We start from the raw sequence: 24,880 nt of genomic DNA, 5'->3' as shown, positions 1-24,880 counted from the left end.
GAAATACTATTTAGAGGGATGTGAATTTACCCTATATACGGATCACGCGCCCTTGGAATGGTTGGCCCGCAACAAAGGGAACAACGAAAGGGTTTTGCGGGTTTTGCGGTGGTTTTTAGCGTTACAGCCCTACAAACCAAACATCGGAAAGGTACAGAACAGATAAATGCGGACTTCCTCTCCCGTTATCCTCATCGGAACCCCCCCACTAGAAAGACAGCAAGGGAAAGGGGATGTCAGGAAGGAACGAGCGACTCTCCACCCTGGCCCGTATTCCGCAACCCTAAACATCCGCCTACCGGCACTAGGACCCAGAGTCCGGAGACCAGGCAAGCCATCCGCGGACAAATAAACAATCCCTTCCGTATGCCGCCCCTACAGGAAGCGCTCACTCAGTTCCCGGGAGGAGGTGGGAGTGAACCCGGAAGTGATTACGAGAACGAGAAGAAAAGGGACCAATCAAGTAACAGACGGCGCGAAGAAGCCGGAGAAAGGAGGAAGTACACGGAGGACGAGGTGACGAGAGAGGGAAACGTGGAGTACGAAGAAGACGGGGAAACCGAAGAAACCCAAGGCGAGGAGGACGAAGAAGACGAGAGGTGGTGTGAGGATTGGTGGACACCTCCGGAGGAGGCTGGAGAGCGGCCGCAACTCGGGAGGAGAGTTGCGGCGGAGCCGGTGAGTGGTGCGGGACTGGGGAAGGGAGACGAGGGTGGGTGGATAAAGAAAGGGGAGGTGGGGGAATAGGGTTGGAAAGGGAGAACAAGGGCACGCTCGAAACACCCAATTCTCGCGCACTGACCCCCCCCCCCCCCCCCCCCCCGTGACATAGACCAACAGCGCTAGCAAGACGACCAGAAAAGGAACTCGATAACCCCTGTGTGTACTGAAATCCCCTTCCTTCTATGTACGTAGACTTCGAGGTTTCTTACCCTCACGAGTTGCACTTCCCCGCCTGAAAGACACACATAGTCACTCCTGGGTTTGGTGAAGGAACTATCCTATCAAAATCGGCATGTAGTAGGAAACTGACCACTCCTTTTTCTTTTCATGCTCATGAGCCTCTGGGGGAACACCACACTACAAGAAGAGGAACCATCAAGAGGGGGACCTACCGACCGAGACGCCCGGGCAGAACAAGAAGAGAACCCAGAGGACACAGAGAACTTCTCCGTATCCCCAACCCCATTAAGCGCAGCCTTGAATAAAAATCGGCGATTGTCATCCTATATACAGCCTCCGCGTCTGTTTATCCGACCTGCCCTCCCACAGTTAGTTATTGCTGTTGCAATGCTTGAGATGGTTGTGCTGTGCAAGAAAATTGTAAGTTGCAATGTCTGACTCGATATACAGTGGCATGGTGTGCTTTCCTTAAATGAAGGTCTTACTATCTAAATGGTAATCGGCATTGATGCTTTGATTCCTATATGTAGGAAGAGGGGCTTGTTTATTTATTGCCTTTGAAATGCACCTACAGTTTTTATTTGTTCTTTCCTTAGTCTGCCCTTCCAGATATTTGTAAATCATATTGGGCTTCCCAGTTGGTCATAATAAATGATTGGGCCTTCTCTCCACTAGATGAGACATCAATCAGATTTGACAGATACTCTAGAGGATGTAGTAAATACTTGTCAGCCTTATTCAGGAAAGAAGGGGCTAGGGATAACTCCACGTGTACAACAATGGTAGTGCATGCGTGGCGGGCAGCAAATACTGAGAGGATTTCGTAAAGTGATCTTTGTGACAAAAACTGTAGGATGTCAATTTGTTTCTAATACATAAAAAAATGATCTACCTGTAAACAAACTGTATACATCTTTCAAAATATATCAGAAGTTATGAAAGCACAAATTAGGCATATTTTGTTTTGGAATTCTGAAGTGTGATGAAAACAAAGAATTTAATAGGATGAAAACAAATCTTGGCGATGTCCAATTATAAATACTTTATTGAAGTATTTGTATAGCGCTTACTATACCTATGTGAAGCACTGAAACACTAACCCACAGTGGCTTCAAACTATGCCATATAGGGTGTGTGTTTGAAATGGTGTGATCTTTGTTTTATGAACCTAAGTGGTAAGTGTTTCCATGTCTTGCTATGGAACGTAGTGCATAACAGTGCGGTGGGTGATGAGGTGTGAGTGACTGCGGCGCAGTTTGTTTTTTAAGTACTTTGGCAGCTCAGAACAGCTCTGCAGGTACTTTTATGATCTTTCTGATGATTATAGTCTGCTTAGCTGGCTACTGCATTGGCTTGTCCAATCAGACATTTTGTGTATTGTTGTCGGCTTGAGCTGGTATGGTTGGAGAGACAAAGACCGTAAGAGAGAGAGAGAGGTCAAGAGCTCTACTGGGATGGGTATTGTTCTTTTCATTACATACCGGAGTACAGTGCTTAATTTGTAAAATATTAAGTGCCAGGGCTCTGACCAGGAGGCCGCTGCGGCTTGCACCACCCAACGCCCTTGTCATCGCTGGTATAACCCCCACTAACCATCTCTCTTGCATGTAAATGTGACAGTTCAGGATATTCCAGGTCCCCAAAGCTAAAGGAATGGCTGGGGAGGCAGGTATTATCAATTTTAATGTATATTGTAGTCCTAAATTACAGTTGTTCTGCTCATCTCTAAATTAGATGAGCAGCGCTACTATGTGGTGGACTGTTCTAAGTATAGTGTTGACAATTAGGTGCCGGTGCCAAGCACCGGATACTAATGAAGTGTCAGTGCTGCGCACCGGAATGCACCGGCTCAAATTAAGCACTGCCGGAGTGTCATTATGGGATGGAAAGAAGTGGCCAGAGTGTATAGATACTTGAGTCTTGTATTTGTGGACTAGATTAAAGTTTTCCGATTGACCTATTCAGTTATTCCATGCCTGTTTATTTGGTGATGGCTGGTTTATTGGCTGCACAGTACTGGTAATGGACAACCCTTAAAGCCGATATGCATTATGTGAATGAAAAAGGTGTAAATTACAGTAGGCTACCGACCTCTGAGTATTATGGTATTTATTTTATTTATTTACGGTATTCGTATCAGTGTGGCACTAAAATGTTAAATCACATAACTATATAATACCCTGGCAACCATAGATCAGCCCTCCTTAACTTACATGCCTATGAAAAGTAGTCTGCTGGTTGGGTTGTTTCCAATCTGAGAATTGTAAACTGGAGATTGAGCTTGAACTGTCTTTCTGGGTTCTGTTGTCGGAATGTGGAGTAGTGTAGTTTTCTTGAACAAAAACATGTTTTCAACTGTCTTCAGAAGTGTACAATCTCCTGAATGCTTCAAATGCTGGCTAGTAGTGAGTTCTAGAGTTTAGTGGGTTGTACTGAGAAAGCAGTGTCTTCTATAGATTTTTTATTGTAAGGTGTTATGACGATTTGTGATGCAAGCCTGTAGCGTAGTGTCATGGTTTGTTTGCATTGCTTGATTTTAACTTTTAGGTATAGCGGTCCTTTTCCTTGGAAGGCTTTGTGGACAATGTGGAGTTCCTTGAACATTGCCCTTCTAGCTATAGGTACCCATTGGAGTGATTTCAAGACTGGAGCTATGTGTCCTCTTGGGTCACAGCAGAGTTGTCTTGAAGCAGCATTTTGGATGAGTTATATTTTGCTTTTGATGAATATGGGAGCATCAAGGTTCTCTTCCAGGGTATACTCATCCATAGTCATAAGCACAAACAGTACAGCCTGCGGGGCCGGGATGGGAGCAACTGCCTTAGCTGAGAATGCGCTACGAAGGCGCTCGATGGCATCTATGTCTACCCCCTGCAACCCCTCAGGGCCACCCTCCGTGCTGCATTTCTTCTGGGACGGTGGATCCTCCCCTGGGGGTACCATGCTGGCGGAACCCGGGGTCCCCAGGTGAGCTTGCGCCAACTTGGCGCACTCTGCCACAATGCGATTCGAAAGCCATTCTTCCATGGGGCCCACAACTTCATTGACACACCTGTAAATAGAATTATCAACTGCATCAAATAATTTGTCATCATAATAATCCCCTTCCATTTTTAAAGGTGGTTAAACAGGAACCTACACCCTGCAGCAGAAACCAAAGACGACCCAGGGCTGATCAAAAGGGAAAGAAGTAGGTAACTGGCCTGGGGGCACCAGGAGCAACTTTTGGGCAGACCGAAGGACTGCAGGCTTTTTGGCGTGGGGCAAAACCGCTATAGAGGGCACAAACCTCTAGTGCGCGCAGTCCCTCAGGCAGGCTGACCGGGACTCAAACGCCACCTCGCGCGCACACTGACAGAGAAATGCAAAAACTGTTGTACCTGTGCGCTAAAAACCTGCCCGCAGGCGATTCACGCGGCGACGCCGCTATACGGACCCCAGCGGGGCGTTATCTGGCCAAGAGAAGGGGAAAATACAGCCACTGCAGGCGTCAGAGTGTGGCGGTAGGGGACTAGGCTCGCGATGTTGTTGGTCGCGCAACGCGGCTTCCCGACTGAGAGAACCGCGTCGCGAGGCCAACGAGACGCGCGAGCTCCCCCTAGCGGTGTCCGATGACACTGCCGCTAAGGGTTGTGGCCGCGTAGGAGTGAGAACGCTCCTGCGGCCGTCGGGATTCTGTGCAAAAAGAAAACAGTTGAAAATAGTTGAAACACCCAATTTAAACAAATGAAAGACAATTACAAGTCCCCCGGACACCCGGTTGATCCACGTGTCCCGGGGTCACCAAAATGGTTACAAATACATCCTAATCACAAAGAATCACAATGGAAGATAGGAAAAAGTGCTCAACTGGTTGCGAAGCAGCAACGAAAGAGGAGGGTCAGACAAGATGGAGGAGCTTTCTAGCGTTCATGGACATTGTGGAAGGACTAGATTTCAGCACTACCCTATGGACGTATGGGAGTTGATGTTTATAAGGCGAACTTTGGTCGTTTTTCTGGTTGAGAAGAGATCGTTTTTTCATTATTTTGTTGAAAAAAGTTGTTTTTTTGCTTTTCTGGCTGCTGTGTGTTGTTTATAGAAAATAAGGCGAAGGACGAAAAGCATAATCCTCTCCTCCGTGTCCTTAAAAGAATTGAAACTTACCGTTACTATGCAAGGCAAATTTCGATTCTCCAGAAGAACTCTGCGTGACTGGGAGAAGATAAGACTACAGGCCCTGCTGGAGAGAGGAAAGGGACATTCTAAAAGTGGCCTTGAGAGCAATCTTGCCTTCAGAGAGCCCTCCTCTCAGAAAAGACACAAAAAACTGCATAGATCGGCTTCCCCAGCATCAAAAAGGAAGCAAATTCCTGATTGTTCACCATGGGCGTCGAGATCGACGTCGGAGAAAAGCAAGCAGGCATGCAGTAACGTCGAGGGACAGATCGCTGTCGAAACGACGAGCGCCTCCTTCATTGAAAAGTCGAGGCACACTTCTTCGGGCTCGAAGTATGTTGGTCCCGAGAGACCCCACGGTCGACGTCGAGGGAAGTGTCATGTTCTCCTGGCATTCATATTGTGCAGATCACACCGGAGGGATCTCCGGTTCCAGGAGAAAAGACTCCTCCTGCCAATCTTTCCCCAAGATGGCTAGAGAGTGTGCAACGTTGGAAGGTTCCACAGAAGTCCGGGCTCAGATTTTTTCCCAAACGTACTCTCCCTCCAGTGTCTTGGCTGGGCCCCCTCCTATTGCATCCAGGAGGGCTTCTCCACGCAGGTCCCCAAGGAGAGCCAGGTCTCCATCGTCTCGACGCTCACGATCCAGGACACGGGGACGATCTGGATCTCATCCTTCTCCCACTCCAAAAAGGAGGTGACGGAGGTCCCCTTCATGGTCCATGTCCTCAAGATCTACTATAAGGGACTGTTCTCCAACACTGTCTGCGACACCTCCAGACAGAGTGTCCCTGGTTGATGATATAGGGACTTTTAATGCGGTTCTATGCCTATTTGCCAGCAAACTGAACATTGATATGTTGGCACCTACAGTCTCTTTTTCAGTCATATTCGAAACTCTGCATCACAGATCCTCGGCGAGGCCTCTGCTTCCGACCCTTCGACCGGCGCTCTTTTCAGCAGAGGGTTCAAACCCCTCACTGGTCGATTCAACATCAACCCAGGTCTCACTACCATCAGCGTAGGCCTGGTCGAGGAAGGGGAGCTGCAAGACAAGCATCTTCTGCAACGAAACAATCAGCAAAACAATGAGCTATGGCTTACCCCATTCCCGTTAACCACTCTGGTAGTGGGAAGTATTATGTTTTACCTGGACGAGTGGAAGAAAATAACAAAAGACAAGTGAGTACTGAATATTGTTCAGAATGGCTATTTGCTCAGATCCCCTCCTCCATCAGCGTGACCTCAAGAAAAATGTCTCCAAAAACACCACTTGTTTCAAGCGGAGGTGAACAGCCTTCTGCAGAAGGATGCCATAGAAATAGTCCCTGCTCCACAATGAAGGCAAGGAATCTCTTCTCGTTATTTTCTGTTACAAAAAAGTGGCCTTACCAGAGAATACAGACCAATACTTGACCTGAAGCTTTTGAACAAATTCATCCGCAAAGAAAAATTTCAAATGTTAGCACTGCACCAAATTTTCCCTCAGCTGCACCAAGGAGACCGGATGTGCTCCATACATCTGCAGGACGCCTACTTTCATATACCGGTTTCCAAGAAACATCGGAAGTTCCTGCGGTTTGGAGTAGTGCTCCAGCACTTCCAGGTCAAGGTTCTCCCGTTTGGGCTCAAATCAGCTCCCCGCACTTTTTCAAAATGCATGGCAGCCTTTCTTCGCAAACAAGGGATATTCATATATCCCTACCTGGAAGACTGGCTTCTGAAGAGCACGTCACCCACTCTGCTTCAGAGTCATCTCGAATACTGCCTTCAAGTGCTGAGTAATCTGGGCCTGCAAGTCCACTACAAGAAGTCAATCTTCAATCCTACCCAAAAGATCCACTACCTGGGTACTTCTCTGGATACCGCACGGGCAAACGTGTGTCCTTCGGAGGAGAGGTTGTCCTCAATCCTTGAGAAATGCCGCAGTCTTCTCCTGTCTCAGCATCCCTCAGTCAGACAGCTGTCATCGCTTCTAGGCTCAATGGCATCATGCATCATCATCATATCAAATGCCAGATTACATATGCATCCTCTGCAGCAATCTCTGGATGACCAATGGATCCAGATATCAGATCGCTGGGAGAACTGTGTGGTTCTCCTCTAGTTCGCCAAAGATTCCATCAGATGGTGGATGAAGCGATCTCATCTAATGAAGGGAGTTCCTTTTCACCAGGAACCACCTCCTCAGATAATCGTCACGGATGCCTCACTCCAAGGTTGGGGGGGCTCATATGGGCCCTCTCCAGGTGCAAGATCTTTGGTCAGAGACAGAACAAGGGTATCACATCAACCTCTTAGAACTGAGAGGTGTACACCTAGCTCTCAAATCACTATTCCCTTCCTTCCAATCGCGTTCCCTGTTGGTTCAAATGGACAACACCACAACAATTCATTATCTGAACAAACACGGGTAACCCTGTTGATGCCTTTCTCTCTGGAGTCTTAGACCATCTGGATCTGGCTTCTCGCAAGAAATCTGTCCATTGTGGCCATTCATCTCCCAGGAACTCTCAACGTCCAAGCAGACGCCCTAAGTCGGGGCTTCGTCGAAGCTCACGACTGGGTGTTAAACAACGAGGTCGCGCAGGACTTTTTCCACCATTGGGGATTGCTAGACATAGACCTGTTTGCAGACAAGGTGAACAAAAAATACCCCGTCTTTGCGTCATGTTTCACCAACCAGGGTCACAGGGGAATGCACTTTTGATAAAATGGTCTCAGACATTGCTTTATGCTTTTCCACCAATTCCATTGATACCCACAGTGATCAACACGTTTTACAGGGCCAATACCAGAATGATACTGATAGCACCAGAATGGCCTCGTAAGTGGTGGTACCCAGACCTTCTTCAGTTGTCAGAAGTCCCACACAGGAGGTTCCCATGCCAACCAGACTTACTGTCCAAGAACAAGGGGAAGGTGTTCCACCCCAACCTCTCATCCCTATGATTGACGGCATGGCTCCTGAAGTCCTTCAGTACGGACACTTAAGTTTGTCTCCTGACTGCATGAACATACTTAGAGAAGCTAAAAGACCTTCTACCAGAACATCGTACGCTTTTGAATGGAAGCCCTTTTACTTATGGTGCATGAACAATGGTCATGATCCCGTTCGGGATCAAGAGCAGGTGATCTTACCATATTTGCTATACCTGGCCAAATCTGGCCTTCAATTTTAATCTATTAAAGTCCATCTAGCAGCTGTCGCAGCATACAGAAAGTCTACTATGCAGGTTTCCTTTTTTTCTTTTTTCTAATTCCTGTGGTCAGAGCTCCTTCACCACCTTGGGAGCTCAGCATTGTTCTTGCTAAATTGATGGGTGCTCCATTTGAACCTCTTCACAGAGCCTTTCTACTACACTTGTCATAGAAGACCGCTTTTTAGTGGCCATCAGCTCTGCTCGTAGAGTCAGTGAGATCCAGGCTTTATGCCATAAAGAACCTTCTATCGTGTTTCATGTTAACAGAGTGGTTCTTAGAACACATCTGAGTTTCCTACCTAAAGTGGTCTCGGACTTCCATATTAATCACCCCATCACTCTGCTCACTTTCTTTCCTAACCCTTCAAACCCTCCTAAGAGGTCCCTTCATTCACTAGACCTCAAGAGGGTCCTGAAATTCTACTTAGACAAAACCAAGGCGTTGAGGAAATCAGGAGAATTAATTTGAACATGCAGAATTCCATCTGGAAGCACACCGAAAGGCGGCTGTTGAAAAATGTCCTAAATTACGTGCAAGCAACCAAACCCACTGGAGGGAAGAAAGGCAGAATGATACCACATGTCCCACAGTGCATCATTAATGAACTTTCACTAAGAAGGCGCACCGGAAGCCAAGTATTTAAGAAAGCACTAGAGGGGAAGATGTGGAGCATGTTACTGATTGGTTGCAGACACGGGCCTCTGAGGAAGAAGCACAATTGCTTTGAAACGCTAAGGCCAGGGACTGATAACCGGGATGTTAAGCTGCATGTTTATTAAAATAAAAGGTTGTTACTCACCTGCAGTGGAGTGCGCACTCGTCTCTGGGCAGCAATAGGAAGAAAAAAAATGTATACATGTATATATGTATGTTTTAAGAGGTACTCTTTTGCTCAAACATACACATTTATATGTATTTGTGTATATGCTCCAGGGTCCCGCACATGGGCGGGGATTATTCAGTGCTTATGACTTTGAGTATACACCTGGAAGAGAACTAGGATTACACGTAAGTAACTTATCCTTTCTGACTTCTCTTAATATTGCTTGAGGGACTTCATGTTACTTGGGCCATATGGCCATAGGCTGTTTTTGTTTTTTTGCCATTATCAGCAGGTCATAATCTATAGTTTTGAGATTTCACACTGAGGATTCATCTCTTTTAACCAAATATTGTGGAAACCATAATCAGGTCATCTGAGGCTGAAAGCATTTGTATTATAATAGACATTCACACTACATCAACTAACATTTTCTGTTTTTTGTGTGTATTGTACTAAGAACTGTGTAGTATGCATCTGCTTTTGAAATGTATTGACTCCTTTGAAATTTTACTTATCTCTATCTAATTTACGGTCATACTGAATAATCTGCTGTTATGACGTCCTATAATGCACTAAATGCATAATACTTGGTGAACATTTGGGGTATAACTTTTATTGGGAGAATTGTAGAAACTTTGGGTGGTAGGAATTTTATGGATCCTCACAGGTTACTGGAACTTTTCTTCACAGAATTTGGATGGAGGTAAATCTGTGATTTAGCTAAAGTTTGTTGTTTGCAGGGTTTTCTGGGTAAGGCATGGTGTTGGGATCCACGCAGGCCACACCACTCCAGACTACCCTAGGTGACTTGTGTTCAGAAATGTCTGAGCCTGGCAGGTTTCTCTAGGTGCTGACCAAGCCCTGACCTAAATACCTCAGCTTCCTAGATCGCCAAAGTGGGTCAATATGCAAGCAAAATCTTGAAGTTTCCTTGTTGTGTTTTGGGGGGTTTCCTTTCACAAGTGAACACAAGTGAGATACTATTGTTATTGGGATAAGGATCGCTGTAGAAACGTTGTGTGGTAGGACATTTGTGGGTAGCTGCAGATTCCATTAACCTGGTCTGCTTTCACTTTTGTTTTGCTGTATAAGGTCCCTGCACATAGCATGCTGCACAATACAGTGAAATAAAAAATAAAAAAAAATCAAACTCTGGACTTAACAAAACATTTCCCTCATGCTCCAACTTTGATTTTGGAAAAGAAAATGTTTCTGCTGTTTTCACCAGAAAAATCTACTTTTCCAGAACAGTGGACGACCTGTTGAAGTCTACAGCACTGTGAAAGTAGTGCAGTGGATGTCAACGGCTCATCAGCCCTAAAGCAGCTAAAACTCTGAAAATCCATGCAGCCCGATATCCTATTGCCAACAAGAATGGGCAACAAGCTGCAGTAATATGATGGCCATATTGCACTGACTCGTTTGTTTCATAATCGTAAGGGACTTCTCCAGTTCCAGAAGGTCCCCTGGAGGGTAGACTTCCGGGATTGCGGAACAGCAAAAAGCACAGTGGCCAAAGAATGGTGGCTGCTGCAGCTCATTGGCATGCACAGCCAAGAGCATGTTTCAGTTGCCATACATGGTCTATGGAGAGAATGGGCTACAGTGACAATAAAAGGTACAGAGAAGATGGAAGAGTAGATCGAGAGAAGAGTTCGTAGAAAAGGATAGGACAATGAGCGAAAGAGTAAAAATAAAACAAGAGAGCAGCAGCAACAGGAAAGGGGAAGAAAGATGCCACGGCAACGAGAAAGGGGTAGTGGAGAAAAGGTTGCGAGTGGCAGTGGGGAAAGAAATTAGGAGATTGGGAGAGAAAATATGAGAGAGCCTAAAGGAGTAAAATGCGAGCTACATAGGTGGGGATAAATGGCGAATGAAGATTTTAAGTGGAAATTATAGCTTATCATATTTTGGCCAATACACCTGGCCCAATGTGATTTTAATTCACAATTTAGTACTTTATTTTCTAGAATGGATCTTAGTGTAAGACCCCAAAATCACCTTGCATTTAGGTTTTTAAAGTATTATTAAAGTCCAACCATTGTGAGAGGTTATTACAGAGCAGAAGTCTAAATGTCCAACAGTGAAACTACCACTCAAAGCCTTAGATGCAGTGCTGCTGCCTTCCCATGAACAGCTCCTCTAACTGGAGTTGGAACTTGTGTCCTACACCAGGCCGGAGGCCTCAATAGACCCATCCCAGGATCACACAATCACCTATCCTTTACCATGCCTACCTGTCTTGCTGGTCGATGTATAATAAAGGTCTTCTTTTGTACACCACCTTTCTCACAACCTACCTGTAACTATGAGGGGTGTATGCCAATGTCAGAGCCTGCTTCAAGATCATTCAGTTTTTATTGTGGCTCAAATGTAATCAAGCTATTCTTCTTTTGTCACAACCTTATAATGAAATTAGTTGTGGGACCTACCCAACCTGCCCTGTAAAATGTAATTTAAATTCTGTTTCATTTTCGCCATTATTGCAACACTGTTTGCCACTAATTTTCTCAAATTTTCTTGGAGGTAGTTAAATTAAAACTTCACTTATGAGGTTGGACAGAATTCGGAAACTCCACACTTAACTAAGCAGATGAAGTTTTCTAACTTTACATGAGATAAGGTTTATCCCTTTGGACCTTTCACATGTGATGATTGTCTGATGCAGAATGTCCCAGGTAGGACATCCTCCATCAAACATTGTTGAGTGTGGAGGCTGTACATCCACCACCTCTGGTAAGAGGTGTTGGAGGGAGAATTATGAGAAGAGGCTGACTTTTATTTCTAAAATAGCTTCATCAGCTTTTTATTTCACAAAGCTTGAACAGTTTAGAAAATACACAAAGTTGCAAATCGGCTGAATTTACAAATGTACACCCTTCTACTTCAAATCCATATAATTTAGAGGATTTAAAGTTCGATTGTGGAAAGTTGATTGAGTATGCTTTAATATGTACCTTAAAAAAATCCATGAATTCCTTCATATAAATTCACACAGTGTGCATGCATCCTGAATATTGGAACCAGAATATCAATATCGCAGCATATCGAGGACCGAAAATCAAATCCAAAATATCAACACTTAAAGAAGTATAGATTTTCTACACCTTAGTCCACAAACAGGGGGGGTTGGGGGCTGTGTGTGTGTGTGTGTGTGTGTGTGTGTGTGTGTGTGTGTCTGCGTGTGTGTGTGTGTGTGTGTGTGTGTGTCTGTGTGTGTGTGTCTGTGTGTGTGTGTGTGTGTGTGTGTGTCTGTGTGTGTGTGTGTCTGTGTGTGTGTGTGTGTGTGTGTGTCTGTGTGTCTGTGTGTGTGTGTGTCTGTGTGTGTGTGTGTCTACGTGTGTGTCTACCTTAGTCCACATCCAAAAATAATTCGACCACAGGGAGATTTGAAGCTGCACAGCTTCAGAATTGGTGCCCTCAACCGTCTCAACTTTGAAAGGACTGGATTATGCAACATTTCTGACATCAAAGATGTCATTAAAAGTGAATACCCATAACAAGTTGATGCTTTCAACAACAGCAAATTTTGACATTGAAACTTTTGATGTCATTTAAAAAGGATCCTTGTGGGGGGCATGCCTATGGGAGCAATGGAATGAGACAAACATTTGGTGAGCTCCGTCTCCCCGGGGCCCGCTATATAGCAAACAAAGCATACCGGAGTAGTGCGGGCGGCCTGAAGTGTTGGTGACCACACACGGAGTCTGTGGGGACATACCTGTGTGATGCTCATGCCCCGGATGGCTGTATTTTCGAGGACTAGCAACAACGAGAGGGAGCGGTGAACTCCGACCGCCATTTTGTGGCTGCAGCCTGGAGTCCATGATCGGGCTCAGGGAGGTGTCGGCAGCCGTCTGCAACCCCAGAAGCTCTCTGGATCAAGCTGAGACTCCACAGTGGCTGAACCGCATTACCGTCGAAGCGACTGCCTTGACCCTGGAACACGCTGCAGAGGGGATTGATACCCACACTCTCAGATCAGGTACGGGCGGCGCGCCAGTCCCCTTCCCCACCGTACAGACACAAGCGGCTCAACTAAAAGCCCACCAGATCCTGCTGAGACCGACCGGAGGATGAGCTGCAACACCACCTGAGTAGCCCTCCTGAGCCCAGGAAACACTGCAGAGGGGATGGGTGCCCACCGTCTCAGAACTGGTACGGGCGACGCTCACTGGAGAGGATCACCAGGGACGCTGGGACCTGTTCCTGTGACCTGCGGGGGCTCGTCCGGCTGCCACACGCCTGACTTGACCCCCTGTCGATGCCAGGGCACAGCTTGCATCGTACATCGCTGCTGCATAGTAGACCCAAGCAACGTATGTTCTACTGGAATAAATCGTGGCCTGACTGCAGGTCCCCTATCCCTTGACACACAAAAGTAGCCCAGACGGGGATCTTGGAGGCTGTTGCACCAGACACTAGGACCACAACGGCTTCTGAGACACTGATGACGTCCTGAGACGCGTGAGAGCGCTACATAGGGAGCACTGTGACCACGGCCTGCTGACAGTGTGCTGAGTAGATGGAACTCAGCGTAGCGGTGACCTCACCCGTAGAGCCTCAAGCACTAGTGGCTCCAGATTTCTGATATGCCACGTTCCAAGGCAAATAAAGAAAACCTGGTAAAGTCCTTGTGGCACAAAGCTTTTCAACCGGAAGTGGCCATGCAGTCCTCGGCTCCAACCCTGACCCCGACGGGCGGGGAGCCCTCGTCGCCAGTCATCCAAGCATATATGGAACGGTTCCTGCAGGAGATGCGCACTGATATCTCCTCTCTGAAAGAGGAATTCAAGTTGGAGCTCCGTGACATCCGGAGGGAGGTAACTGAGATTGGGGACCGGGTGGACGACCTAGAGCGGCCTGTTGATGCCAGATCAGAAGACCATGAAAGCTCTTGCGGCGCATCCGTGCGTTAGAGGATCAGCACATTGAACTGCAGACCAAGCAGGAAGACCTTGAAAACAGGAGCCGTCGTAACAATATTCGCATTCAGGGGGTCCCGATTGGCGCGGAGGGCGCATATTTAGTGACGTTCACTGCGGAGCTCTTGCGGACATTCCGAGGCTATGAGGATGTCTCCCTGCCGGCCCTGGATCGGGCTCACAGTGTCTCCGTGGGCACAGCTCGCAAAGGTAGCAGACCGGATATTCTCACTAGGATGCTCTTTTATACCGAAAAGGAAGCAATCCTGCAGGCGGCCCGCAACAAGACGGAGATTAAATACCAGGGACATACAATCCATTTCTATCAGGACCTCTTCACTCACTCTCTGTAAGCGGCGAGACTTCAAACCCGTTACGGACAAGCTGCGAGCGCAGGGCATCCGCTACCAGTGGGGCCACCCCTTTGCGCTCCTGTTTCAGTGGGAGGGCAGGCGCCGCTCGCTCCACTCACTGGCGGAGGCTAAGGCACTGCTGGGCCTGCCTGAGGAAGCTCCTTCAGATGACAACTCTTCCCACCTGGGCGCCTCGGGCCATGACCTTAAAGCCAGAGGGGCCACAGTTCCTCCACGCCGCTCCAACAGACAACATGCAGGACTATCGTCCCAGGAAGCTAAAAAGGATGTGATTAACCACCTGCGTAACCTCAGCGGGTGCCCTCCCCTACCCACTCGACTGCTGACTCAGTCTGAAGATAGGACAACATGGAGTTGACTGCTTGCACTATACTCGGAACCTGTTGTAGCCGCCGGAAGAACCGAATGCAGGTAACGATAACCATGGGTCCTTGCTCCGGGACCTATGACTGAGTGGTGGGGCCTAGGGGGGGAGACACGGGGCATGACCTGAAAATATCCTGAAGCCCTGGCCATGTCCTGGATGGCCCACCCCCTCGGACTTTCTCTTTTGGGGGGCCGACTCCTCTGGCGGGATTAGTGCACCTCGGTGCCAATCTCCGCAGACTGAGAAGAACTTGTTGGGCCCTGTTGTCTCACTGTTGTTTTTTGCGTTCTATTGGTCTCTTACAGGCCGCCCCAGATGTTATCTATCGGGATACTGGTGGGTCACTCGCGGACACAGAAGGGGGGGAGACACAGAAAGCCGGGCACTCGCTATCCTTAATGAGGGGACTCCACTGCGGACAGGGACTGCCTGATCAAGGATTGCCTGGCATGGCCACAGGGAGGGGGCCACCACAGGGCCTGAACACAGGGAAACTTGCTTACAAGTCCTCATGTGCTAGATCTAGGAGGGGGTTCCTGCACGACACTCAGAGATGCCTTTCTTAACCTCACTTTCACCATGGGGGGCATTAAGTTGCTTTCACTAAATGTCCGGTGCCTCAACTCTCCACACAAACGGAAACAAATATGGCGTTACATCCTTCATAATGATCCGGATGTCATAATGCTTCAGGAAACCCACCTAATGAAGGCAGACTTGCAATGCAGGTCTCACCTGAAATATCCTTACCGACACTTGGCCTATACAACTTCTAAAACTTTGGTGTGGGGGTGGGGGTGCTGTGCAAGGCGAATTTGTACACCTCTGTCACTGGGAGACCCGGGAAGATACTTGCGCCTGCAGATAACACGGGGAAAATCCCAGCTGACACTGCTTAATCTTTACACCGCAGAGGAGGCATACATCAGACGTGTTTTGTGCGAACAGCTCGCTGGAGTGGGTGGGGACATCAAAGTGTGCAGCGATTTTAACCTAGTTTGGGACCGCTCCCTGGACAGAAGCAGCACGACATTCCAAAATGCTGGGGCCATGTCGGCACATCTTAAGACCGACATTGAGAGCTGGGGGCTGGTAGATGCATGGCAATACAAACATCCAGATGTTGGAGATTACTCTTTCTACTCACACGTACACACCTTCTATTTGCGTATTGACTATGCCCTGGTCACCCCCTCCCATCTTAATTGCGGCCGCACAGAAGAACTTTCAAACATATCCATCTCTGATCATGCCTATCTTCAGCTCACATGGGATGACCGGACCTTTCACCCGGTTAGTGCTCCACGATGGCACATGCCCTTGCATCTGCTGTGTGATCCGGTGGATGTAGAGGAAATCTAGAAGGGAATCAATGAATATTTTCAACTTAACACCTCCCCGGACAACTCCCTAAACACACTATGGGATGGGTTTAAGGCTATGATACGGGGCACGATAACATCTATTGCCATCACCAGGGAGACGAAATTAGTGGAAGCTAAACTCACGGCTGAGATCAAACAGCTAGAGCGGGTGGACAAAGAAGCCACAAGCCGACGAACCAAACGACAACTAGCTCTTTTGCGTGGCCAGTTGCGCCCCCACCGCACGGGTAAAGCAGAGAGTGCTCTCCTGTATCTTCAGCAAAAGTACTATGAGGGCAGAAATAAGGTGGGCAGGATATTGGCCCGGCACTTATGCCAGCGCCAGGCCAAGGCCCACATTGCTGAGATACAGACCAATGTAGCTACATGGGTAACAGCGGAATGGGACAAAGCTGAGGCCTTTCGCGAGTATTATCAGCAACTCTACTCTCGGGAAGATCCCTCTCCCACAAGCCTCCACTCAACATTCAACTCTTAGGCGCTCCCATTACGAAAGAGGAGCTACGTGCTGCTGCTCAAAGCGTCCGGTCCAGATGGGCTCCTGGTGCTCTTCTACCGTTTCTTTCTTCCTCAATTGCAAGAACACCTCCTGAGACTGTTGAACTCCTTCTCGGGAGAGACGGGCCTTACATCCACCATGGCGATGGCCGAGATCTCCCTCATTCCCAAAGCAGGCAAGGACCCAGTGCAATGCTCTTCCTACCGTCCCATTGTCTAGCTTAACACCAATGCAAAACTTTTTACTAAAATGCTAGCTATGCGTCTCAACCCTTATCTTCCGGGCCTCATTTACCCCGACCAGGAAGGGTTTATCCGCAAAAGACAGGGTGCACATAATGCTCGACGTATAGGCCACCTAATCGAAAAGGCGTTGCGCTTGAATATCCTCACCTGCCTTCCCTCGCTCGACGCGGAGAAGGCGTTTGATAGGGTTGATTGGTCCTATCTCCACACCATTCTGGATAAAATAGGTCTAGGACGGGAATTAATCTCAAAGGTTATGGCATCATACGTGGCCCCAACCGCTTGTATTAGGGTGAATCTCGCTTTATATTGGGTATGCAACAAGGATGCCCTCTCTCGCCCATGCTCTTCGCGTTAGCGGTGGAACCCTTGGCTATAAAGGTGAGGAAAATGGAAGGCACAAGGGGCCTGTTATTCGGCGGCCAGGCCCACAAAATCAACCTGTTCACGGATTACCACCTACTCACTTTCTCAACCTGAACTCTCGCTCTCATGTGTGGTTGATAGCTTGCGGGCTTTTGAAGCCGTGTCTGGCTTCAAGATAAATCTCTCTAAGTCCTCCGTCCTCAACATTAACTTCCCGGCCTCAGAGGCTGGAACGCTGCAAGGCCTGACTCCTTTTCAATGGGCTTCAGATTATATCAAATATCTGGGACTCCATATTACCCCTTCGCTCGCCTCTTGTTCTAGTGCTAACTGGGTCATACTGCGCCTGCTGGGACGTATTAATATTATTAGAATGAACATTCTGTAGCCGGTCTTATACCTGTTTCTGACTTTGCTGACGCAGATTCCCACAGGTGGACATTCAGTGTCTCCAGAGGGACTTGCGCGCCTTTGTATAGAATGGGAAACGACCTCAAATAGAGCACTCACTATTGATGCGCCCGCGGGATGGGGGGGGGGCTAGATTGCCCTAATTTGATAGAATGTTGCTGGGCGGCTCATCTAAGATATATCTGAGTGAGTGGTGCACGAAAGCGAAAAGCACTGGTTCCACATGGACCGTGCGGTGGCATGCCGGCCATTGTGGGATCTTGCTTGGCTACCTAAACACACCCGCCCCTGAAGATAAAATAGCAGTTGTAAAGGGATTAACTACGTTCCCGTCCCCGAATACCCCCATCGCGCACAACCCAGAATTTCGACCAGGCTTACCGGTGCAAGCGTTCAGAAACTGGAGTGAGGGGGACTGCCGGACGATCGGAGACGACGTGAAGACGTTTGATGCCTGCAGAGCCGAATTCACGCTACCCTGTATGGCTCGGCTTCAATACATGCAATTACGACACTGGCTCTCCACCTCTGGGCTTCCGATGGCGGCAACACGTCCCTTTACACTGATCGAAAAACTGGTGCTGGCTTGTGCGGGTACTAGGAGACTGATCGCTAAAACATATCCGGTACTGCAGCACTGGACACCGGTTCGCACTCATAACTACCAGGCTGCTTAGCAGCAAGCAACCCCGGAGGACATCTCCTCCAAACAGTGGGACACATTATGGCAAGATATCCTCAAAACGTATCGTAGCCTTACCTCCTGTGAAACTGCATACAAATGAATGCTCTAATGGGATTACACGACCTCCCATCTCTGCTGGCGCTGTTGAAAGGCACACTATATCATATTTGGTCATCGTGTCAGGTTGTAGCCACCTTCTGGAAGGAAGTCTTGGGGCACATAAAGGGCGTTGTGGGGTACCCGCTTCCACACTTACAGCATGTGACAATCTTAGGCATATGCCTCCCTACCTTGAAGGCAATGACTGGGGCAGAATGGGCCCTCATCAGCCATTTACTCCTCGCAGCGCGGCAACTCATATCTTGCTCGTGGAAGCCAACCTCTTCCCCTTCGGTAGCTCAATGGTTCGCCAGAGTCTGGCACATTTTGGTGATGGAACACTCTCCCACAGCCTAGCGAACACCGAAAAGAAATTTCAGCGCATATAGCATCCATTAATAACCTATCTAATATGCATTCCGTTCACGTGCTTCAGTCCTCCAAAACTCAGAGCCCTTCAGCTTTTCCCACACGCCCGGCCTACGGGAAATATCTTGATCACTGCATCCGCAAGATCCCCCCCGACCATTCTCACGCATCATTATCTGGAATAGGCACGATGACCCACACTTTATACCACATTTCGGCCTGTTTAGTTATGTTTTTGTATAGTTGACACGATTAGTGTCTTCCTTTTTCCTCCTCTCTGAGCCACCCTGGCCCCCGGAACCAATGCACATCCATCTATACGACATACCTGGACGCACATCTTAACGCACAGGATAGGGATTATTGGAGAGCCGGGCCCCCTCAGGAGCAAAAGTTGGGAGGCAAGACAGCGTCCGCCCTGACAATGCCTACATGGAGACGCCAGTTCATCAAAGCTATTACTGCAGCTCCTGACTTGGGCCCTCCTGTTCCACTTTTCTTACTATCCATTTAAAGCCTGTTTAATTTGTATGCAATGCTTTAGCTCAAGCGGGCGGCCCAAAGTGGTTGTAGGCGACTTGATGTGTACGACCCAGCTGAATACTTGGGTGCTTTTCTGTTCTTTTAAGTGTTTACGCTGCTGGCCCAGTCAGGGTTGTAGGCACCACGCTGTGTTAAATCCGACTTGTTCTCAATAAAGGTTTTTAAAAAAGAAAAAAAAGAATCCTTGTGGCAAAAAAACCATTCTCCTAAATATGGTTCAAGCCCCTTTAACTTCACTGGTGTGTCAGTACCAACAAATAGAGAAATTCAGAATATAACTTCAATGGGCACACCTCCCCATATTAAGACTTGGAAAAAAGACTCTCCAACTTGTTCTTGCTACAGCAAGCTTTCAAACTGTCCTGAGGCTCATGTAAATGCTTAAGGAATTCTTCTCACTGTAGGTCTCTGAAGCCAGAATGTTGTTCAAGATTGCAAAGGTGAGCAAAATATACCAGAACATCTTCATGTTATTTCTAGATAAATATATATACCCAGACCCCAGAGGTGGATTATACAGCCTATCCGGATACGGAGACCCATCTCCCTACTTTTTTTGACAACCTTGTAGTGTTGTTTCCCCTCCTTATGATGTAGGTACATTTCAAGATCAATATGTATGCCAAAAAAGCCTATACTTTAGTTCTTTCCTGATTTATTGGGGCAGGCAGTGGACATTTTCTTTTTACTCTGGCCACAGATGCGAATCCACCTTCAAGGAAGTACAGAGCTTTAGAACAAGACCACATCTTCCTGTAAATGGATCCTCCACTTTATTTAGTTGTTAACTCATTGGCCTGTAAGTGATGTGGTTCAACCCCAACAAACATGACTCGCCCATGGTAGAAAGAAGCTAGTGCTGTTATGCATTTTGGCAAAAGGTTTGTGGTACCTGGAGGTACCATGAAGCAGACAGCACAACTTAACACATAAGTAAGCACAATAAAGCTTTGTGGGAGGCTTTTGTGTTTTCTGGATTTGATCATGACTGGCCAATAGAGAAATGGGGGCATTCTCATTGGTTGTCTATTAATAACTCTTTTGTTTACACCTCAGTGGCTTAATACCATATGCCTCGTAAAATGTCCTGAAGTTTCACATTTCCTCAGTCAGCTTCAAGAAAAGTGGAGTTTTGTGGTTAATTTTGAAAATCTGGAGGTGAAAGGTATAACCAACACAATCTTCTCTCTGGCAACAATATCAGTAGCAGTTGCATCAATATAAGCAGTAAGACCAGCAGAGGCAATAGAAGTAGAGGCAGTCAACAATTATTTGTGGCTGTGGGTAAACTTCCAGCTAACACCCTTCTTTTATCATTTCTCTGATTGAGAGTAGCATTTTTAGCATCTTACACAGTGGAAAATCTTAGCTGGGACAGATGACTGTTGAATATAGTACAAACTGGCTATGCCTTGTTCAGTACCCTTCTGCCCCCCCCCCCCAAAAGTGCCATAAAAATAATATCTAAAGCAACTGTTTAAAGAATTTTGTCAGCATCTTCAAAAACAGTCAGTCAGTTCTCAAAGAAATGAAAATGAAGGTACCCACTACGTTCTCATTTGAAAGATTCCACTGTAACAGTAATTCAAATTTATTTTTAATGTCTAAAAAGCAAACCGGTATTTAAAAAAGAGCTGCTCTGGATGCTGGCATTTAACCAAATCGTCCTAAAAACTTCCTCCAGATGATTTTATGTGCTCTATTGACCTTCAAGATGCATACTTTCATATCTCCATCAAGAAAACCCATCACATTTTTTTATGGCAGGTTCCAATCATTACCAATAAATGGATCTGGCATTTAGCCTGAAATCAGTTCCTGAAACTGGTTTCAGGTTTTCTGGAAACTGGGTTTTTTTGTGTGGCAACTAGGATTATTGGCTGATAAGTGTCTTCCCAAAAAAACAAGGTATATCATGATTTCCACATTACAGTACTACTTTGACACAGTCTTTATCCACAGATAAACGTGTTAAAATCCATACCATCTCCAAGTCTGTTCGTTGGACCCACTTTGGATAATTTTATTTGATGTGTATTTGTATGGCGCACATATCACCTAGGAAGGTGTCCTGGCTCCTTAAGAATGGGACCTCTGCCCTGATTGGAGCCTATCAGGATAGCCAGGAATTCCGTTTTTTTTTTTTGTTGTTTTTAGGAATTCCGGGGGATTCGGTGGTGGTCTTTGAGGTGTATGGATATATAAGTGTGGGGTGGGAGTTTGATCATGAGCCTGGTCTTGTGCTTTCTGGATAGCCAGGAGTCTTTTTGTGCGCTGTGGGATAATTCTGACAAACAAAGCCATTCTGTAGTCCCAACTTGTTGGAGATCAGGACTTGGGTGATGGACTACGGGTGTTGGGCAGAAGCCATCTGAAGATTTTCCTGAGGCGCTCGAGGGTGTGGAAGCAGGAGGAGGTGACTGTGTTGACCTGGCTTGTCATCGAGATTTGATTGTCAATCATGATCTCTAGGTTTCTGGTTTGATTCCATGGGATGGGTGCAATTCCTAATTCTGAAGGCTACCATGCTGAAGACCAGAGAGGTGTCTTTTTTGAAGAGTTCCACCTATGGCTTGTCAGACTCGAGATTCAAGCAGTTGATTTTCATCTGGTTTGCCACTTTGGACATACAGTTGATTGACTTTGTATGGGTGTTGAAGGGGTCATTGGAGTGGGAGAGGATGAGCTCGGGTGTCTTTATCTTACAAGATGAAGTTCAATCTGTAGTCCCGGACTTTGGCATGGGGGGGGGCATGTAGAGATTGAAGAGCGTGGGCTCTGCGAAGATCCTTGGGGGATGTCTTAGATCAGGTTGGAGGCAGAAGAGGTATATGTGGCAAAGCTGCCTGGCGGGGTCTGGCTTGAGCTGAGCTGATCCATTAGAGTTGTGGGACCATGTTTTCCAATCTCATGCAGGTGTTGGATGAGGAACTGGTAGAAGACTTTGTCAAATGCGACAGAGAGGTCAAGAAGGATGAATGGCGTCATGTCACTCTTATCCATGATGAGACAGATGTCATGGTGGCTGCAACGAGGGTGGTTGTGGTACTGTGATTAGGCCGATATCCAGATTGGCAAGGGTCCAGGAGGTTGTTGAGTTTGAGGTGGTCAACCAGTCATTTGTTGAAAAGTTTTTCCAAGACGTTTCCAAGGGTAGGGTAGCAAGGAGATGTCTGTAATATGCCAGTGTCTTCGTATTCACTGAAGATATTTTCAGTAGGGGTAGGATAGTGCCATGTTTCCATGCCCTCTGAAAGGTGGCAGTGGTGAGAGCTTTGTTAAGTATTGGAGTGAGGGTAATGCAGATGGAGATAAGTTATTTGGTGAAATTGAAGAGTGGACAAGGGTCTGATGGGGCCCCCAAGTGCATAGAGCACTCTGGAGTCCCATGTAAAAGTGTATCCTTTGTAGTAGAGCAAATATTTATTTGTCAAAATGTTTTCTAATTCTTCTATCAACTCTGCATCCTATGGCGAGAAAGATAATTTTTATGATAAGCTTTGTTTACCCTTTCATATTCATTATTCCAAATGCAATAATACTCACAGCCTTAAACAGGGCCTGGAGGATCAGTGGTCACATTTGAAGCAAACTTTCAGTAGACAAAGCAAGCAGTACAGTCACTCCTGTGGTAGTGGTCTCCGCACATGTACTGATCTGGGTGTTGTCACTAAACTCTTCCCACATAGTGTGATTTCAGATGCCTCCCTGATGGCTTGAGGACCATGCATATGTTCTGTCCTTCAGGCTAATGGTCTGAGAAAGAAACCACTTGATAAATCAGTTTTGTTAAGCTCAGAAGGATCATTTTAACCCTCTCTTTGCAGAAACAGCAGTCTTAGTCCTGGCTGAACCCATTCATAAATGAAAAACAACCATTCATGGAAAGCAGTTTTCCTAGTGCGTGCTACCTTGGCTTAGTGACATTGAGGCTTTTTGTTCACAAGAACCCAGTATGGACTCAAAATGATTTTAATTAGGCAGATGTGAGGACTCGCACATTTATTTTTTTTTAAACTAAAATTAGTCTTTGATTTTTATGTTAACAAAACAATCTTCCTTGCAACTTTCTTTCAGAATCTGACCTCTTTAAGGGGGTGCTCATCACCTTGTTGATGTTTGAAGATAGTGTTATTACTTAGACGCGATACACAGAACAGTGCAATCTCAATGCTTTTTAGTTTCCTGGGCAAGATATATAATGGGATTTCCTGTTTTGAACAACTTTGAATTTATTACCCATTTCAATCAATTCAAGCCCTTGTGATGCCAAACCATATTGAAACTTTCCTAAATAGGAGCACACATAAGCTGAAGGTCCCTTGCTTCTGCCAGTTAAATAGTCCCAAAAACGTTTGAACAAGCATTGATAAATCTATTTCTTTTTTGCACCTTTATCTAAATTTTCTTTTTGTCTTGCAGCAGAAATATTATACATAGAATTCAGCATCTTACAAGTCTGTTTCTCTTATTGTAGGAAATACTCAGTAAAGTTACTTTTTGGGCGGCTTGTGGACTAGTGAAAAAAAGTTAAATAAGAGAGAATGCACATGAAATTGTAGCTTTCTGTGCCAGATATACGTATTGACAAATAATCCTTCTTCACGCTTGGCATTCATTTTTCCACAGTGATAGTTAAATCAATTTTGTATAGATTCTTACCATCCCATTAGATTAAATTGGCTGATTTTCTCTTAATTCTTCGCTTTACTCCCCTCTTTCTGCATATACAAGTCTCTGGCTCGGCTGGTCTCTGGCTCTGAGTAAAAAGAATGGGAGGTGGGAGACAGGACAGAGGGATACAGTGAATAATTAGCGATAGAGTTGAAATGAGGTAGACAGATGAGGTAAGGAGAGTTGTAATGTATAGAAGGAAAGGTAAAGGATAAAAAAAAGGATACAGCAAGAGAAAGAGGTAGGTAGATTGAGAGGTACAAAGAGTCCAGAGGTGGGTCATACTGCTAATTTGGAGGTTTTGGAAGGACACAGTCAGAGGTACTTGGGACCCCGATTCTCCTGGTCGTGGTGGGAAGGGGGACGTATATGAAATGCCAAATGGTAAGTCTTTGGAGGCTTAAAAGGTAACACTGGGTGGCACTGAAGCACATCTTAAGGAAACAGAGAAGATATCCGTGTCTGAGGACAGGATAGGGAGAATGGAGCAAACAGTCTACCATCTTGAGAAGGCTTCAACAAAATTCAGTGTTCTAGACCTGTGCCTGTTCTTCCATTTAATTTCTAGCACCTGTTTTGTCAAGTACTACATGGGGCAATTATGGTATGACTTTATTTGTATTTTTAATTTAAATCTTTGCAATTTCATTTCCATTATAAATATTAGGGGTGTTTCCCTTTCCCCATATATACCAATATGGACCTTTCGATGTCATCTTGCCAGTCACCTATTATTGCAATGCTGGTACGACTTGAGAGCTGTTCAATGCTCCTCCTACATTGACTATTTCTTTTCTCAGTTTGTTTTATAAAATCTTTGTTGATTTTCCAGCTTTTCCTGTACCCATAG

At 46.4% G+C, this 24,880-nt stretch overlaps 1 protein-coding gene and 1 long non-coding RNA gene across 4 annotated transcripts in view; one reads left to right on the top strand and one right to left on the bottom strand.

The window, feature by feature from the left end:
- Positions 1-4,375, bottom strand: part of LOC146799491 (uncharacterized) — a 246,151-nt gene extending 241,776 nt beyond the window's left edge. The window contains exon 1 of the long non-coding RNA XR_014968924.1: positions 4,284-4,375. This is a non-coding gene — a long non-coding RNA (uncharacterized LOC146799491). The remainder of the gene's footprint in view (positions 1-4,283) is intronic.
- The window catches only part of DNAL1 (dynein axonemal light chain 1), a 281,387-nt gene that overhangs the window by 199,971 nt on the left and 56,536 nt on the right, over positions 1-24,880 (top strand). The gene's annotated exons all lie outside the window — the stretch shown is intronic.

The sequence above is a fragment of the Triturus cristatus genome, chromosome 9 (genome assembly GCF_964204655.1).
Source record: "Triturus cristatus chromosome 9, aTriCri1.1, whole genome shotgun sequence".
In the NCBI taxonomy this organism is placed as follows: domain Eukaryota; kingdom Metazoa; phylum Chordata; class Amphibia; order Caudata; family Salamandridae; genus Triturus; species Triturus cristatus.
The sequence above is the reverse complement of the archived record's forward strand: the minus strand, read 5'-3'. Positions and strand labels throughout refer to the sequence as shown.